The sequence below is a fragment of the Equus quagga genome, chromosome 9 (assembly GCF_021613505.1).
Source record: "Equus quagga isolate Etosha38 chromosome 9, UCLA_HA_Equagga_1.0, whole genome shotgun sequence".
NCBI classification, from domain to species: domain Eukaryota; kingdom Metazoa; phylum Chordata; class Mammalia; order Perissodactyla; family Equidae; genus Equus; species Equus quagga.
Genome location: NC_060275.1, coordinates 25,384,161 through 25,401,144, shown reverse-complemented (window position 1 = coordinate 25,401,144; position 16,984 = coordinate 25,384,161).

Below are 16,984 nucleotides of genomic sequence, written 5' to 3'. Positions count from 1 at the left end.
GCCGGCCGCCCCCTGCTGGACGCCGAGCGCACGCGGGGACAGGTGCGCGCCGGGCGCCCGCACCTGCCGCGCTGCGCTCTGCCTCAGGCGGGCTGCGCCCCTGGGAAGCCGCGCAGGGATGTAGCGGCGACAAGAAAAAAAAAAAAGAGGGAAAAGAACCCGAGGGGAAGAGAGGAATATAAAAGATGCCTGTGGCTGAAAGGCTCCATTTGTTTTCCTCTGGACTTTACGTGGCTGCATTCAACATTTTCATGATTAAAATTCAGTTATGTCGTAGATTGTTATTAGGGTGATTTGGCTATACCAAAGACTGTCTCCGCCAAACTGAGCTCCCTGCGCTGAAATCCTCACCAGGACGATGGGAGTCGTAACTTCACTTTGTTGGCCGGGTTCTCTCACAGCTTCCAACTAGGCTCTCGGCTGCCCCCATCAGGCGACTGTTGGCCTGTCTGGGAAGTCTCATTTTCTCCCCTCTCTCCCACGCTCACACTCTCAGTCCCTCTGCCGCTCCCTGCCGCATTCATTTTTGTCCCCTCTGCCAGTGTCCCTTGGCTGCCTACAGCAACTTTAGTCCCTCTTCAACTTCCAGCAAAAAATAGAAATTTCAGCCAAAAGGGAAAATAGTTGACAGGAGCTGGTGGAGAGAGAGTAAGTGCTATAGGCGGGGACATGGCTTTGGTTTTCTGAAGGTGGCTTTTGTACTTGAATGAGGGATGGCCTCTGAGGGTGGTTCTCAGCCAGAGTGTCTGTCTATAACCGCTGGAGTGATTGTTCTGGAGCCCCATTCCCTGGAAGGTGATTCTTAAACTCATCCCATTCAAGATCTTCCCACGTGGAATGCAGGATCCCCATTTAATTCCCCCGCCGTGGACCCTTCTCAACTGCGACTCCTCAAGGAGAGTCACCTGGGGAGCTTTAACATTCCAAGGAAAGGACCCCCCCCCCTCAGGAATTCAGATTTATTGGTGAAGGATGGGAATTATCTGAATTTTTTAAGCTCCTCCATAGTCTAAAGGATTGTACTTCCAGGGCTGACAAATGCAGTAACCAAAGCTTGGGCAACTCTCCTGGATCCGAAATGGAGCTCTTCATACCACTGTCAAGAGCAGAAAGGAAATGGTTCCATCATTTCTCTCTCAAAAATCTGTCTGCATTGATTCCTTCCCAGTAGTCCAGTAGTTCTCTAAGCATGGCCCCTGGGCTATCCGCATCACCTGGGAACTATTAGAAATTCAGATTATCAGACCTTACCGCAGATGTACTGAATCAGAAATGCTGGGGGTGGGACCCAGCACTCAGTGTTTTCACGCCTTTCAGGGGATTCTCCACCCTCAGACTAAGAAAGACCCCTTGCTAAGGTGCATTTCACACATGTGCTCCAGATTCCCTTCGCTTCTCCGCTTCGTGCTCCATCAGTGGTCCTGTCTCTCTACCAGCAACTTTCTCTCTCAACTGGCTCTTGAGTTTTTCCCTGTTCTCCTTTCCTGCTAAACTTCTTGAGGTGGTAGCTGGTACCAGCTGGCTCCACTTACACCCAGTCCCTCCATAATTCACTGGTTCTCAACACTTTCTGTATATTGGAATGACTTTTACAAAAACAGATGCCTGGCTCCCATTCCCAGAAATTCTGATTTAACTTGTCTGGGGTACTGCCTGGGCAAAGGAATTTTTAAGAGCTCCCAGGTGGTTCTAGTGACAGTCAAGGTTAAGAATTGCAGCTTTAATTCCTTCCTAAGTGGTTCCCACTCAGCCCCATCCTATTGAAATTGCCTTCTCCCTCTGAAGCATGGGGTGCTAATTGATTCTCCCCACCATGTTAAACCATGTCCTCCCTTGGCATCTATCATTTTTCTCCTCTTGTTTTCCAAGCCTCTCTAACCACACCTCTGTGATGCCCTTTTCTAGCTCTGCTTCCTATTCCTGGTTCCTGAATAAAACTGTGGCCCATTTCCCAGACCTCATTTTTCTTCTCATCTACGTCCCCTATTTCACCTCTTACTGAAAGGTTAACTCTCAAATCTAATTCTAACCTTAACTGAGACCCACCTTTCCACCTGCCAGATAGGCAAGGCTAACAATCCCACTGGGACCTCAGACCAACCTGAAACTCATTCATTTCTCTCCTTCCTCCCCACCCCCAACCCAGTTCCAACTTTCTGGCTTCCATCATACCTGGCACAAATTAAAAGCTCAATGCATGCTGACTGAACTGAGTCATGCCCTTGAGGAGAATGCTACTCTTGGCCAGATCCCTGTGAATTTCTAATCCCACAATCAGAAAAGGTCTTTCCCTCCTTTGAATAATAATAAAGATATTTTAAAACTTACTTTGTGCCAGGAAACATGCCAAGTGCTTTACTTCTGTGATCTCGTTTGAGTCTCAGAGCAATCCTTTAAAGAAGGTTTGAATAATAATTCTATTTCACAGATAAGCAAAGTGAGTCTGGAGGAGTGAGGAACATTCTAGATCAAAGAGCTGGTGTTCAGCTAAACTCTATCTCATTCTAGAGTCTAAGCAGTTGCTTTTTACACCAGTGATTCTTGAATGTGGGTATCAGGACTAAGGGGATAACAGGAGATAACAACATAATTCAGTTGGTCCACAAGTCTGCATGTTTAATGAGTACCCCAGGTGGTGTAGGGCCCTTACTTTAAGAAATATTGCTCTGTGCCCCATGGCTTCTCAAAGTAAAGAGAAGACATCCATTGGGTATGCCTTGGTCTCCCTCCTGACAGGTGGGGCTTTCCATCACATACAAATGGGGAAGAACTTTGAACTTCCAAAGCATTCATTTGCACCTCTCTTAAGGAGCTCCCCTGACTGCACCGTGCATTGCATGTGTGCTAATATCCCTCTCTCCTCCTCACTACTAGGCTTGAAGGACCTTAAGGATGAGATCCACACTTGACACATATTTGTATCTCTGCACTTCCTAGCACAATGCCTTGCACAAAGAAGAACTCAGGAAATAGTAGGTGAATTGTGTATGGGCTGGACCTAGTGATTTGCTTCTAACAAATAAAATACAGCAAAGGTGATGGGATGTCACTTCCATGATTAGGTTATAAGACTGACTTTTGTCTTGCTGGAAATCTCTCTGGCTCGTCTTATATGCTTGCTCTGATGAAGCAAGCCGTCAAAATGTGAGCTGCCCTATACAGAGACCCATGTGGCGAGGAACTAAGGGTGGCCTCAGACCAATGGCCCTCGAGAAACTGAATTCTCCCAATAGGTAAGAGAGTGAGCTTGGAAGCAGATGCTTCTCCAGTCAAACCTTCACACTCAACTTGAAGACCACAGCCCCACCTGACACTTTGATTGCAGACACACGATACACACTGAAGCAGAAGATCCAGAAAAACCGTGAGGTAATGAAGTCTGTGACCCACAGAATCTGTGGGGTAATAAATGTGTGTTGTTGAAACCACTAAGTTTGGGGGTAATTTGTTATGCAGCAATAGGTGACTAATACAATCACATACAAAAAGTGCTCTATGATGACTTACTGTCAAGAACTTCATCCTAGCAATTTCTCTCCTCCCCTTCATGGCGGCTTGGTTTCCCATAGGCTCCTACGTCCTAAGGTGTCATCTTCAAACTAGGATTTGTGGTTCCCTGATATGTACCAAGAATTTGCAAGGAGTTGTTATTCCGTAGATAGTTTTAAGGGAGACAGTTTCCAGATCCTAAATCTCTTTATTCATTCCTTCTAAACACCAATTTGCCAAAAAACAACCCTGCTGTTATGGGGGCTCATTCTCAGATCTTGCCTCTCACTTCTCTCACTTTGCAGAAGAAAGGCACATTTCTCAATCCTCCTGAAGAGTGTGTGTGTTGGGGCTGGGGGGGGAGGTGCTGTGCTTGGGGAGCAAAAGCCTGTAGGACACCAAACAAAGCGAAACTTAGGTGTTGAGAAAGTGAGTGACTCTCATGAAGGAGCCACATGCTGTGCAGGTCTGGTGGTTTCCAATTCTGTTATCCACAAAATTGAAGGAGGACCTGATCCAGTTGTCAGCTGACTATTAAAAATAATTTTTGGGGCCCAGCCCAGTGGTGCAGTGGTTAAGTTCACATATTCTACTTTGGCGGCCTGGGTTCGTCGGTTCGAATCCTGGGTGTGGACATGGCACCGCTTGGCAAGCCGTGCTGTGGTAGGTGTCCCACATATAAAGTAGAGGAAGATGGGCACAGATGTTAGCTCAGGGTCAGTCTTCCTCAGCAAAAAGAGGAGGATTGGCAGCAGATGTTAGCTCAGGGCTAATCCTCCTCAAAAAAAAATAATAATCTTTTGATGGATTGCCATGAGATTTTTGGCAACTCAGAAGGAATTCTAAGAATCGAGGACACTGTCCTAACAAAACTTCCTTTACCATCTATCTGTTTATGTAAACAAATATATAACACATATATATAACAAAAATAATAGATTTTAAGTTGTATAATGATACCAGCTGTGAAGACAATTCAGTTCAGAATAATTTTAATACTTGACCACTGGAAATTTTTAAAACATGTTAACATATACATATTTTAGCTATAGATAAGTATTATAGGGTGATTGTTAAAAAGAGTTTCCAGCATAAAAAATGTGGGCTAAAATTCTGTGGGGAAAGTGGAATGGAATTTCAGGCTCAAGAAAAAAATGAATGTTTTAAAGAACTGGTGTATTTTTTAAAATTGGCAATAGAGGGTATCAAACTGCTATGGCAGTTAGAGTCCATTGGGTTCATTTAAAAGATTGACATAGTTTTATTGTAAACTGACAATATCTACAATATGCCAGAAATTATGTCTTTTTCAATTATTTAAACTTGTAAACAATTTTAGTTATTAACCTAAAAATGCGTGGAGACAAACATGGTTTTTCAAAATTCCTTTAGAGAGTTTGAGAGCAAGAAAGTCTGAAGCCCATGGAGCAGAGGGCAGCCACATCCATGATCTCCCAATTAGATCTTTATTGGGAATTCAGGGTTGAGAATGACGTTAACAGCCTGATGCTCTGGAACACTTTCAGCATCGTGGTTTGCTCAGTGGGCGTCTCTGGGTCTCCCTTGGGGCAGTGGAGACTTACTTTTCACCTGTTCTAAGTTAGCACTCAGCCTGTGAGGGTTTAAGCTGTGACTTCTGACACTATTTGTGTAGAGGAGACCCTGACACAGACCCCAGCCTGGATTTCACATGGGCATTCCTCCATGGGGTAGAGGTGGGTGGTGATCAGTGTGGAAGCCCTAACGCATGAGGATGGTTGAAGACAGTTGGGAGGAGGTTGGTTTGGGAAAGGAAAGACTCTGGGGACTGAGGTATGGTGAGAGCTGAGGGCCCCCACAAGGGAAGTGGGGATGTCACAACTGTTTTCAAATATTTGAAAATCCATCATGTGAAAGAGAGATTAGCTGGCTCTGCTTAATGGAGGCCAGATCCAGACCACAGGGAGGAAGTTTCAGGGTGATAGATATTGAACAACCATAACAAATAAGTTCAACTTCTAACAAGAAACGCTGTTTAAGAGAGGAGCAGGCGTTTTGTGAAGAAGTGAGCTTGCTGGCCCTGGAGGAATTCAGGCAGAGGTTAGATTATCACTGTCAAGGATGTTGTAGATTCTGGATGGGAGGACTGGCTGTGCCACTGCTAGGAGTCAGTGTTTGTGGCCTGGTGGCTGCCCTGCATACACCTGGCTCATGACTCCAGAGAAAGTTTAGAGCTGTGGTCACAAATGCTGTCTTGATAACCTCGAAGGAAGAAAACCCCCATCTCAAAGCTCGCTCCTGGGAAGATCTGATATCGGTCCTTTACAACTCGGTAAGACTGTGAGTCCTGTGTTCCCTTTAGGGGGGTTTCATTTAAAGCTTGACTTTAATTCTAAACGGAATGAAAGGCTTGCTTCCTACTAGGTATCCTGACTCAGCTGCAGAAGGGTTGAATTCTTTTCTTGAGAGAAGAGGGAGAGAAAAGGGTGGAGTTAACCCTTTCCCAGAACTTCCAAAATCTCTGTTCACAGGGACTGTTCACAAGGCCAAGGGCAATTGTATAAACAACTGTAATGACCCCCAGAATGGAATGACAAATCTACTGGGGTTTGGATGGAGAGAAGGGCGGAGGAAAATGAGGTGGCATGGATCCGAGTAAATGCAAACGTAGCAGCCTGCATGCCCACAGTCTACACATCCGCACTAAAGTGACTCTGAGCCTGTAGTCCTCCGATAATAACAATGCCCCCCTCACTGTCACTTGCTTTCAGGTGAGGTAGATCCCTTTCCAGAGGACGGCCAGGAACACAATCAGGTTTATCCCCAGCATCTTGCTCCCTCTTCTGGATACTTTTCCCAACAGCTGGTTTTATTTTTGCTTTTTCTCTCATTTTCAATATTCTATAATTCCCTGATCTTTCAAAGTCATAACTAGAAGGGCCTCAAACGCATAAATGTCCAGCCTTCTCATTTTAAAAATGAGGAAGCTAAGGCTCAGAGAGGAGGTGGGACCTGCCCAAAGCCACACAGCTGGTTGGTGGCCTAGCTGCTCTTGGCCTGGACTTTTCTGGGAAGAACTAGGAAGTTGATAGGGGCTCACAAGCCCTGCTTGAGTAGCAGAGAGTTTCGCTCACAATCTCTCCCCCCTGCCTTGCTGAGAAAGTGTACCCTTCACCCCATATCACCCATTAATAAATCAAAATTGAAGCATTAAACTGAAGTCTTGCTGTGGGGCTCAAGTTTATTCCTGATTCCAGGTGAGACTTTCTGGTATCCTGAGATGAAGTGAGAGGGAATCAGAGCCAGACGCTGGGCTGAGGATGGACCTTGGGGCTTGTGTTAATTACACAACCCTGAAAATTAACAAGTCCTGCCTGAAATATGCTGAATATGCTGCCTGTTTCCAAATCCCACTCATCCTTTAGGGCCATGATTCTCAGTCTTGGCTACACATTAGAATCACCTGGGAATCACTTCAAACAGGTGATCCCTGTATCTCATCCCAGAAGCTCCAATTTAATTGTTCTGGGGGGTGGTCTTTAGACATTCCCAGGTAATTCAAGACCAGAGCCAAGGTCTAGAACCTCAGCTTTAGGGCCTACCTCATATCCCATCTTCTCCATGAAGCCTTCCCACACCACATGGATATATGTTTCTATTCTATTTGGTACCTGAGATTGACAATATTTGTAACATGCTTTGAAATATTTCAGTACACGTGCTTATTTTGAGTATTAATTCTAGGGGTAGCTGGATAATATGCTATCAAGAATTTCTATTCCAGAGCGGCACATCAGAAAAGGCCACATTCCATACATAGCCACTAGAAGTCCTTGTGCTACTCACATCTCAATCAGTAACCAAGTCTTGGCTTATTAGCATACTGAATGTCTTAATGAGTTGTTATTGGTGAACTTAAATAGCAGAATGGATGTCAGAAGTAGGCTGTCTCTGGTGAAATTAAAGGCACTCAAGATTTTTGGATTGGCGACAGACCCTCCTCCCCCTTGCTGGAACAAGAGTCCTGAGCTCCTTGTAGCTTGTGTCATTAGGGAGGGTGCCCGAGGCTGGATCCCAGTTTGGTCCTGTGTCCAGCCAATGGTTTAGGAAGATGTCTGATTGTATGGTGCTGACTGGAAGGCTTGAAATTCTCCCTCCGAACTGTTGCAGTGAATGAAGCTTTTGTTCAGGTGAACCTCGAGTGACCCTGCCTTACAGGTATAGTCAGAGCCCCTAAAAGGTCAGAGCACTGGGACTTCATCCAGCTTTTAAAGCCATTTGTATGACTGTTCTCTACCTACTTGCCAATGAAGGCTTCTTTAAGTAACATCTGTATATGTGGCAGAATTTTGACCTGAACTACTCTCTTTATAACCTGTAGCCATGAGCTCAAGTTTCTTCAACAACTACTGTTATCCACCAAAAAGCCCCCAAGTGTGGTGTATGACCAGATAAACCTAGATCATTTTCTAACTCGGAGTCTTGTATATTTCTGATTCTTTTTAAAAAATATCCATCTAAACATTGTTTATTAAACACCCACTATGTTACATGAACCCTACAACGTACTAGATATTTAAAGATAAAATATGTTTAGGGCCCCAGCTCAGACATCCAATAGCCAACTTGGCTTTTCCACATGGATGTCTCAGGGTATCTCCAACTTAACTGCCCAAAAAAAAGTCTTGATTTTCACCCCCTACACATATTCTTCCCCAGATCTTACCCGTATTGATACATGGCTTCACCATCTAACATCAAGCCAAACACCTAGAAGTCATCCCTGATTCCTCTCTTTCCCTCAGTTCTCTGTTCTAAACCATCCAGCAAAGCCCAACAGCCCAATGTCCAATGCTTGCTCCAATCTGTCACCTCTCTCCATCTCTACTGTCATCAGGTCCCAGCCATTTCCTGCTGGACACTGAAAAGGCCACCCAACTGCTCTCCTCTATCTACCCTTTGATCTCATCTCTTCCGGCCCTTCTCCTTTCTTACCGTGCTCTTCCAGCCACAAACCTTCTTTCTGCTCCCCAAACACGCTGAGCTGATTCTCAGCTCAGGGTACTTGAATGTGCTGATAATCGAGTCATTCACCTCAGGCCCAAAATTTAAGGGGGCACCAAATATCTCATCAATCAAGACATTATTTTAAGGCAATAGTAAAAAAAAAATAATAAATGTAAAAAGTTCATGATGAACAAAATATCGAAATTTTAAATAAAGACAGCATTCATCAGTGCCATGCTGAGCCATAGAAGAGCCTGAAGCAAAAGTAAAAATGTGTGCCCCTATATATATGCGTTTATGTTTTTTTAAATGCTGATTTTTTTTCCTAGGACATTAAAGGAGTTGAAAAACACTGAGAAACTGTAAAGTAAGTGTATTAAAACTCACAGCATTAAGTTTAAATGCTTTATTTATGCTTGTGTTGGGGGTCCCCCAAGACCACCTTCAAGTATGATGATTCCCTAGCAGGACTCATAGAACTCCGAAAAGCTGTTAAATTCATGGTTTTGGTTTATTACAGTGAAAGGATGCAAACTAAAATGAGCAAAGGAAAAAGGTGCATAGGGCCGTATCCAGGTGAGACACGGGCAAGCTTCCAGCTGTCCTTAGCCAGTGGAGTTGTAAGGACTGTGCTTACTTCTCCCAGCAATGAAGTGAGACAACACGTACAAAGTGTTACCAAGCAGGGAAGCTCATCCGAGCCTGCAGGGTTTTTACTGGGCGTTGGTTACGTAGGCATGGAGACCACAGTGACTGACCTGAACTACTCATTCTCCATTCCCCCCACTCCCAAAGTGAAACTGATACAGCACTGCCCAGAGCCCCCAGGGAAACAAAAGCAGACGTTCACCATAATTCACATTGGTAGTATAAACTCTCTGGTGCGGCCCAAGGCTCAGGTATACGAAGACACTCCTAGGCAGGATTCCAAGGGCTTGTAGGTTATCTCCCAGGAGCTGATTAAGGACCAATCACTCCTTTCTTTGGAATGTGAAGGGCTTGAACACCCCAAGCCTGCTGAGTTAATCCTTTACTGTTCAATCCCCAAGACAGAATTTATTATAATTTTACTTATTTGGCTTTAAACAAGCAAACTCATCATTAATATTCTTAAAATCTTCTTCTGGAAAAAGGTAACCATTAAAGAAACACATTAAAACATACATAGGGACATACATTTTTCCTTTGGCCTCAAGCTCTGATAGCCCATGCCACTCTCAGATCCTGCCTTTATTTAAAATTTTTATATTTCATTCCTCATGGATTTTTTTTTTGCATAAATCTGGATTTTTAAAAATACTGTTTATCTTGATTATTGAGTTTTTTGGTGCCCCTTAAATTTTACACCCAAAGCTAGTACCTTCACTCACCTCACCCTAGTCCTGGCCCTGCAACCATCAGGGCTGTTGCTTCTCATTTTCCTACCCTCAAATAGCACCTAATGAGAAAGGCCATTCCTCATCACCCTACCTGTGATTGCACCCTCCCACTTTTCTTTTCATTTGATCACTTCCCACTCTGAAATTACCTTATTCATATTCTTGTTATTTCCTGACTATCCCTATGACCCAACAAATATAAGCTCCGCAAAAGCAGAGACCTTGCCTGCTTGGTTCACTGCTGGACTCCCAGACCTCAGAAGAGTGTCCCTCACATAGGAGATGCTCACTAAATGTTATGTGCATTGAGCCTCTGGGGACTGAAACTCCTATCTGGGAATAGACACAAAGAGCAGCTCACAGGTGAGGTTCCTTCCAGTGTAGTTCATTGCCAAGCTGCCCTCTGTGGCTGGCGGGGTCTGAAGGCTGAAAGGACCCATGGAGACAAAACCAGATAGAATACTAGAGTTGAAGGAAGCCTCTACTATTCCTGATTTTACCAATTTAACAAGAGCTATTTACAGAGTGCAGACAAGCTGCGCTCATGTCCGAGTACAGAAAATACCTTTCGTATTCAAACTTGGCCTAACTCAAATTAGCTACGTTTAAACTCTCCAGCCGTGCAGAAAACATCCATTTACCACTGCCTCTGAGCTTCTCATTAAGAGATACTCTGGCCTGTGGCTCTGGTGTGTCCTAGGAAAATGGCTCATTCTTTTTCAGTGGAGATTTGTATTTCTAGGTATCTATTATTAAACTACGAACACCCCTGAAGGGAAAACGCGTTAACAAAATCCTCAGACACGCATGCTTTCATTGTGATGCCTGCACTTCTGAGTCTCGTATGGCTCCCTTGTTCTTGCCTGGTCATAACCATCCATTCTCCTGGGCCCAGAGTGCTCATCAGCGTGACCCCCATCCTTCTGGCCTCCTGCCCCAGCCTCTGCATGGGTCCTGACTGCAAACATTCCATTGGCCAGGATGTCTCTTTCCTCTTGTTCCCTAGATTTCCCCACGCACTTTCAGCGGCCTTGGCTCTAGTCCCCACCAACTCCAGCTACCAGCCCCTTGCTGTCCTTCACACCTCACAGTCAGTCCCTCCTTGGTGCCTTTGCCTTTGCTGTCTCCATGGCTTTCGCCGCCCGTCTCCTCGGGGCCTTTCTCCCTGAGGCCTTTCCTGCTGCCTCATTTAACAGTGCACGTCCCCGTGGCGTTCCAGACCCGGTCTCCTTGTGTTTTTCTCTCTGCCATTATCACAGTCTAGCATATTACAGATCTTCCTTGTTTATTTGTTTGTTTCCTTCGCCTTTCGAGAATGTAATCTGTTTTATTCTCTAATTCTTAGGGACATCCTCACCTTAAGCCTGGTTCTTTCCAGACTGAAGTGATAGTTTGGGTGATAAATTAGTTTTCTAGGGCTGCCATAACAAAGAACCACAAACTGGGTGGCTGAAAACCATAGACGTTTATTGTCTCACAGTTCTGGAGGCTAGAAGCCCAAAATCAGGTGTCTGCAGGACCTCGCATATGGAAGAATCCTTCCTTGCCTCTTCCAGCTTCTGGGGCTGACCGGCAACGCCTGGGGTCCCCTGGCTTACAGCTGCATCACTCCAATCTCGGCCTTCGTTGCCACATGACCTTCTTGCTATGTGTGTCTGTGTCTCTCTGTCTCTTCTCTTCTTTTTATAAGGGCGCCAGTCCTATTGGATTAAGGGCCCAGCTACTCCAAGATGACCTCATCTTATCTAATTACATTTGCAATGGACCTATTTCCAGGTAAGGTCATATTCTGAGGTACACAGGGTTAGGACTTCATCATCTCAGGATGTCCTTGTCCAGTTCTATGCCATCAAGACAAAGACGTGGGGCTGGAGCCACTATCCTTTATATGAAGCAAAGTCTTCCTTCCTTTCTTTACCCATTTAGTCCACAAACATTTATGGAGCCAGACATTTGCTAAGCACTGGAGACAAAAAAGTGACAGGCAAGCCCCCTACCCCAAGGAGTGCCCAGGCTGGTGAGGAGAAGCAATGACAAGTGGGCAGTGTGGTTGGTCCTGTGTTGCCCACCCGGTGAGAGGCAGCTTTTCCCCTCCTGGGCCATCCGGTAGCAGCCACCTGCTGGCGTCTCCGATAATATTTGCTTCCCTAGCCTCAGCAGCCTTGGAGTGTGGGGAGGCATGTCATTTAGGATTTCGTTTTTATGCTCTAGCTAAAACTTCATGGTGTGCTTTTATTTCAACTTGTGTCACTCCATAAACTAGGCTGTAAAATTCTCACATACAGAAGATGTCTTTTGACTCAAGCGTTTGCCACTCCTGCTCAAGCTGGTCTTAAAGCTTATTCCACAAGTGGTCAGTAAAGTAACTGTCCCACCCCTGGCTTCCCACTCCTTGTACCTCTGGTACCGCCCACAGGCAAGCTCGGTCCTGGAACTGCAACCGGTTTTAAGCTTAAAGTCTGTAAATTGTCTAACTCAGTCTCGACACTCATCTTGCCTTGAACTACACTCCTCTTCCAGTAATTGGGATCCTGCTTTATTCCTTCAACCAAGCCTCTGTCGCAGTCTGGTTATAGTAACTGAATCCTTCTCTTGTCCTAGTGCCCTCATCTTTCCCTGGTTCCTTATGTCATATCCAGCTTTTCCTGGGTCAAGACTCAGCCTCACAGTCTTCCCTTGGTCCGCGATCTCATCTTTCAACCCAGGTCCATGACTTTGTCCCAGTACTTGCAGCAGTTCCTCCTGAATGCCTGGACCTGCCTGTATCTTGCTTCCAGATTCCCGATGCTGTGATTCACTCACCTGTCAGGATTCCTGTGACCCACTGCTAGGACATTCCCAGACTTTCTGCTCGCCCTGTGGGATCTGCTTGGTTTGGGGGTCAGTGTCCCATGGCACACTGATGCAGCACCGTGAACTGTCACTATTGCACCACCAAATTCTGATTACAGTGTAAAATTTATTTTTGTTATGACTGAAGATGAACACACTTTTATGAACAGGATGTCATCTGCTTAGACTGAGAGGTAAGAAATGAGGTACCATGTTTGCTGGCACATCCAGGCTGAGAGTGTGGACGGTGCAGTCAAGCAGTCTACCTACACGCAGGAGGTCAGTGTGTAGTCCACTGGCCCGGGTGCTCTTACAGACACTGTGAGGCATGTGCTGCTACAGTGGTGACCATGTTGTAATCACTGCCAACTTGTCTAGTTTTGTGTATTTCAATCCTTTCAGATGCTTCAACAAATATTCTGGCATTTAAAGTTTGACTTGAAATATACATGGAAAAGTTGAAGAAGCATGACAGTATCAGGTTCATCCTCCCATACCTGAGCCCTGGAGTCATCAATCAGCCCCTCCTCTTCTAAGGTGGTCAGTAGCATGGAGGTGCATAGTGCTGGCTGCTCAGCAATAATGATCAGGAATCAAAATGCACATTCCCTTCGATGCAGAAATTCCACTTTAGGAATTTACTTTCCTGGTATGCTCCTGAGTTTATTCATGGCAGCATGACCTGAAATCACAAAAGACTGGAAACTACCTGAATATCCATCTACAGGAGTCTCCTGGTAGCACAATGCCCTAAGGAATTTTGTCCACGGAGATACTGGTCCAAACCTGAGTCATAGCAGTCTTGGAGATTAGTTTACCAGAACATTCTGTGGTAAGGGTAGGGCATTGCACACATGGGGACCCAGAACAGGTAAGTTTGGGGTCAGAAAAGAGAGAGAGGAGAACTGGCTGTGGGTGGGAGGAGGATGGGTAGCTATGTGTCCTTTGGGAGAAACAAGTGTGAGAGATGTGTCCAGCAGGTGGGGTTAGGGAGAGGGGACCCTGCCCCCTGGGTGCTGGGCTGTGAGGAGCCAAACAGCATGAGGTAGGAGGAGGGCAGCAGTCTGAGAGCAGACACGGAAACTGCCAGAGATAAAAGTTGATTTTTGTATCTTTTACCATTGTGTCCTGGGTGGCCTTGGTGACTCCTCTTGCAGGCAACTAAGTAACGGAGCAGTCCCCCCTCTTCCTGACTGTACCGAGCTGTATTTAGCACACGCTGTTGGAAAAGCTCATTCAATCTGAGTGATTTCCTCCCTTGCCTTTTTGCCTCACATAAATTTCTCCAGTTCTTGGCCTCAGACTTGGAATTTGATTTGCAGCATTTCAATGAAATGATTTGTTGTTTAGTGTAACTGCTCTAAATCCTTGTCTGGCTCTGTTTTCCCCGCCCTTGTTTTCTGCAAATCACTCTGAGCTGCCTCCAGCTTCTCTCCCTGAGTCAGGTGCCAGCCCCTGGCTGCTTCCCTGGGCTGCAGCGAGACTGCGGTTAGTCCTTTGAACGAAGAGCTAGAGTGGCCACACTCGTTCCTGAGACAGAGGTTCTGAAAGCTGGGGGGTGGGCTGGCGGCAGCGGGGCTGGGGGGGATCTGCAGGGGCAGAGCAATGGGCCTCAGTTTCCAATGCAGGGAGAGGCATATGCCCATATGCACAGCAGGGCTTTGGAATTTCACCATGGTTAGTGGCATGCTAAGTTCACACGCACACCCCCCCCCCCCCCCCCAGGATTTCTTCCATATGAATCAGGACCATTAAGCATTTATTCAAGGACTGCCATGGGCATGGTGTTCATTTTGAGTACATACCTACATTTTCACATGAGGCTTTCCAACATAATGGGTTTTTTATTTTTGCTTTTGCTTTTTGATTGAGCTACTTATACTCTTCAAGTGATTCAAGATACTATAAGCCATGTAACTCAAAGTTCTGTAACCTAAAAAAGTTTCAGGAAGCACTGCTTCAAAGGGGTTTGTTAGAAAGAGTACTGGGTTTGGGGCTAGATAACTCAAGTTCAAACCCTGGCCTTCCCAGCAGCCTGACCTGAGGGTCTGAGGGACTCAGACTCTGGCCCTGGATTTCTTCATTTGTAAACTTTATCTAATAATCCCTACCTACAAGACAGTAAGTAAATTCTAGTATATTCACACAATGATGCACTACCCAGCAATAACAGAGAATGAACGATAGTCGGGCACCGCAAAACGGTGTTTCAGTCCACGAGGGACCACATATTTGGCAGTGGTCCCATAGATTAGTACCATGGAGCCTAGGTGTGTGGTAGGCTATACCATCTAGGTTTGTGTAAGTGTATTCTATGTTGTACACACAACAACAAAACTGCCTAATGACGCATTTCTCAGAACGTATCCCTGTCGTTAAGCGACACATGACGGGACTGATACATGCAACAACATGGACGAATCACATAGACGTGATGTCGAGTGAAAGGAACCAGACACACAAGACTGCAATTCTGTATGATCCATTTATAGGAAGTTCAAGATCAGGCACAACGAATGGATGGTGGTGGAAGTCAGAATAGTGGTTATTTCTGAGGGAGCACTGACTAGCAGGGGGCATGAGAGAAACTGCAGGATGCCAGAAAATGTTCTCTATCTTGATCTGGTGGGGTTATACAGGGGCAAACATGTAAAAATTCACCATGCCGTGCACTTTACACATTTTACTGTAGGACTGTTATACCTTAATTACAAAAAGAAAAAAATCCCCATCAAGTGTCCTTGGCTATGGTGAGGACCAAGTAAAACTAGACACACTTGCGAAACACCAAACACATATGAATGCTTATTGTTAAGTGATAATAATGTGGTAGAAAGATGTTAAAGTCCCAAGAAAGCCATACTGTTCTTTTAGATCAGAACTAATTTGATAATAGAAACTGAGCACTTCTGGGAAGTTACCTAATTTCACTGGAAGGATAGGATACGTATTACGGTCTGTAATATTTCTAATGTTGAATTATAGCAATGAGCATTTGTTGAGTGCTAACCCTGGGCTTGTATCATCTCACTGAATTTCCTAACAGTCAAGGCAAGGTTAGCTCTGCTGCCCTCAGTTCTTTGACCTCTCACCTGGCCATGGAAGTGAGTCAACCACTCAGCCAGGCCCCAGCTCTCGAAGTCACTATGGCTCTGCAGGCACCTAACGGTGCCCCTTCTTCTTCCTGGAGTTCTGTGCAAATGGTTACGGCTGGTAGTGTTAACCGTATAATCAAGACCGTGCCCTCAGTGAGAAAGGAGGTGACTTGGTCTGGTCATGAAGCACGCCTGAGATGGGGAGTGCAGCGATCGAAATTCTACAGGCAGTTAATCTCTATTGAAAATTGGTGGGGTTTAGGAAATTTTCCTTTCTCTCATTTGGGAAATGGGACTTTTTGGTCTGCCACAGAATGCTCTAACCTCCTGCTCCCAAGATAGATTCTCCAACTGAGTCGAATCCAATTCTAACTGTGGACCTGCCCCTGACAGACTCACCTCCAAATATCCTCTTCCCTCGCTAAACCACCTACAGTCCACCTGTAAGTCCAGCTCAAGTGCCCCCTTTTCCCGGAAGCCTTCCTTGATAGCCCCTTCCATGGGAAAATTCTCCCTTTCCAAAAACCCAGAGCAGCAATGGTGTGGCTCCAAAGTGTGGCTTGGATAGTACCACCCTCCTCCAAGTCACCAAAACCTCCTCTTCCAAGCTCCTCCAAATAAACATAAAATCTAAACAAAGACAGGGGCCAGCCTGATGGCGTAGAGGTTACGTTCACTCTGCGTTGGTGACCCAGGGGTCGTGGGTTCAGATTCCAGGTGCAGACCTACACACCACTCATCAAGCCATACTGTGGTGGCATCCTACATGCAAAGCAGAGGAAGATTGGCACAGATGTTAGCTCAGGGCCAATCTTCCTCACCAAAAGAAAAACAAACAAAAACACTAAACAAAGACAGTATGCTGCTATTCAAATGCAGCTTCAAGACACTCTCTCTAAGCCTGTCTCCTAACCAGAGGCCTCCCTTAAGCCCAAGCTACACAGAAATTCTGGAGCCTTTCAGAGGGCTCAGCATTAAGTCTGTTCTATACATTTGATTATATTTAACACAGCACTTGATTGCATGTTGCTCATACTGTTCTCAATTATTTCTTGTCTGTAGGTCTTGATCTTCAACAAGACTATAAACTCAAGGGAAGAAATTGTGTCACTCTTACTTTGTATGCTCCCCAGGGCCCAGCAGAGGGCTTAACGTAGCCAAGAGAGCACTAGTTACTAAAGGCGTTGAGAAGTTCTGCTAAAA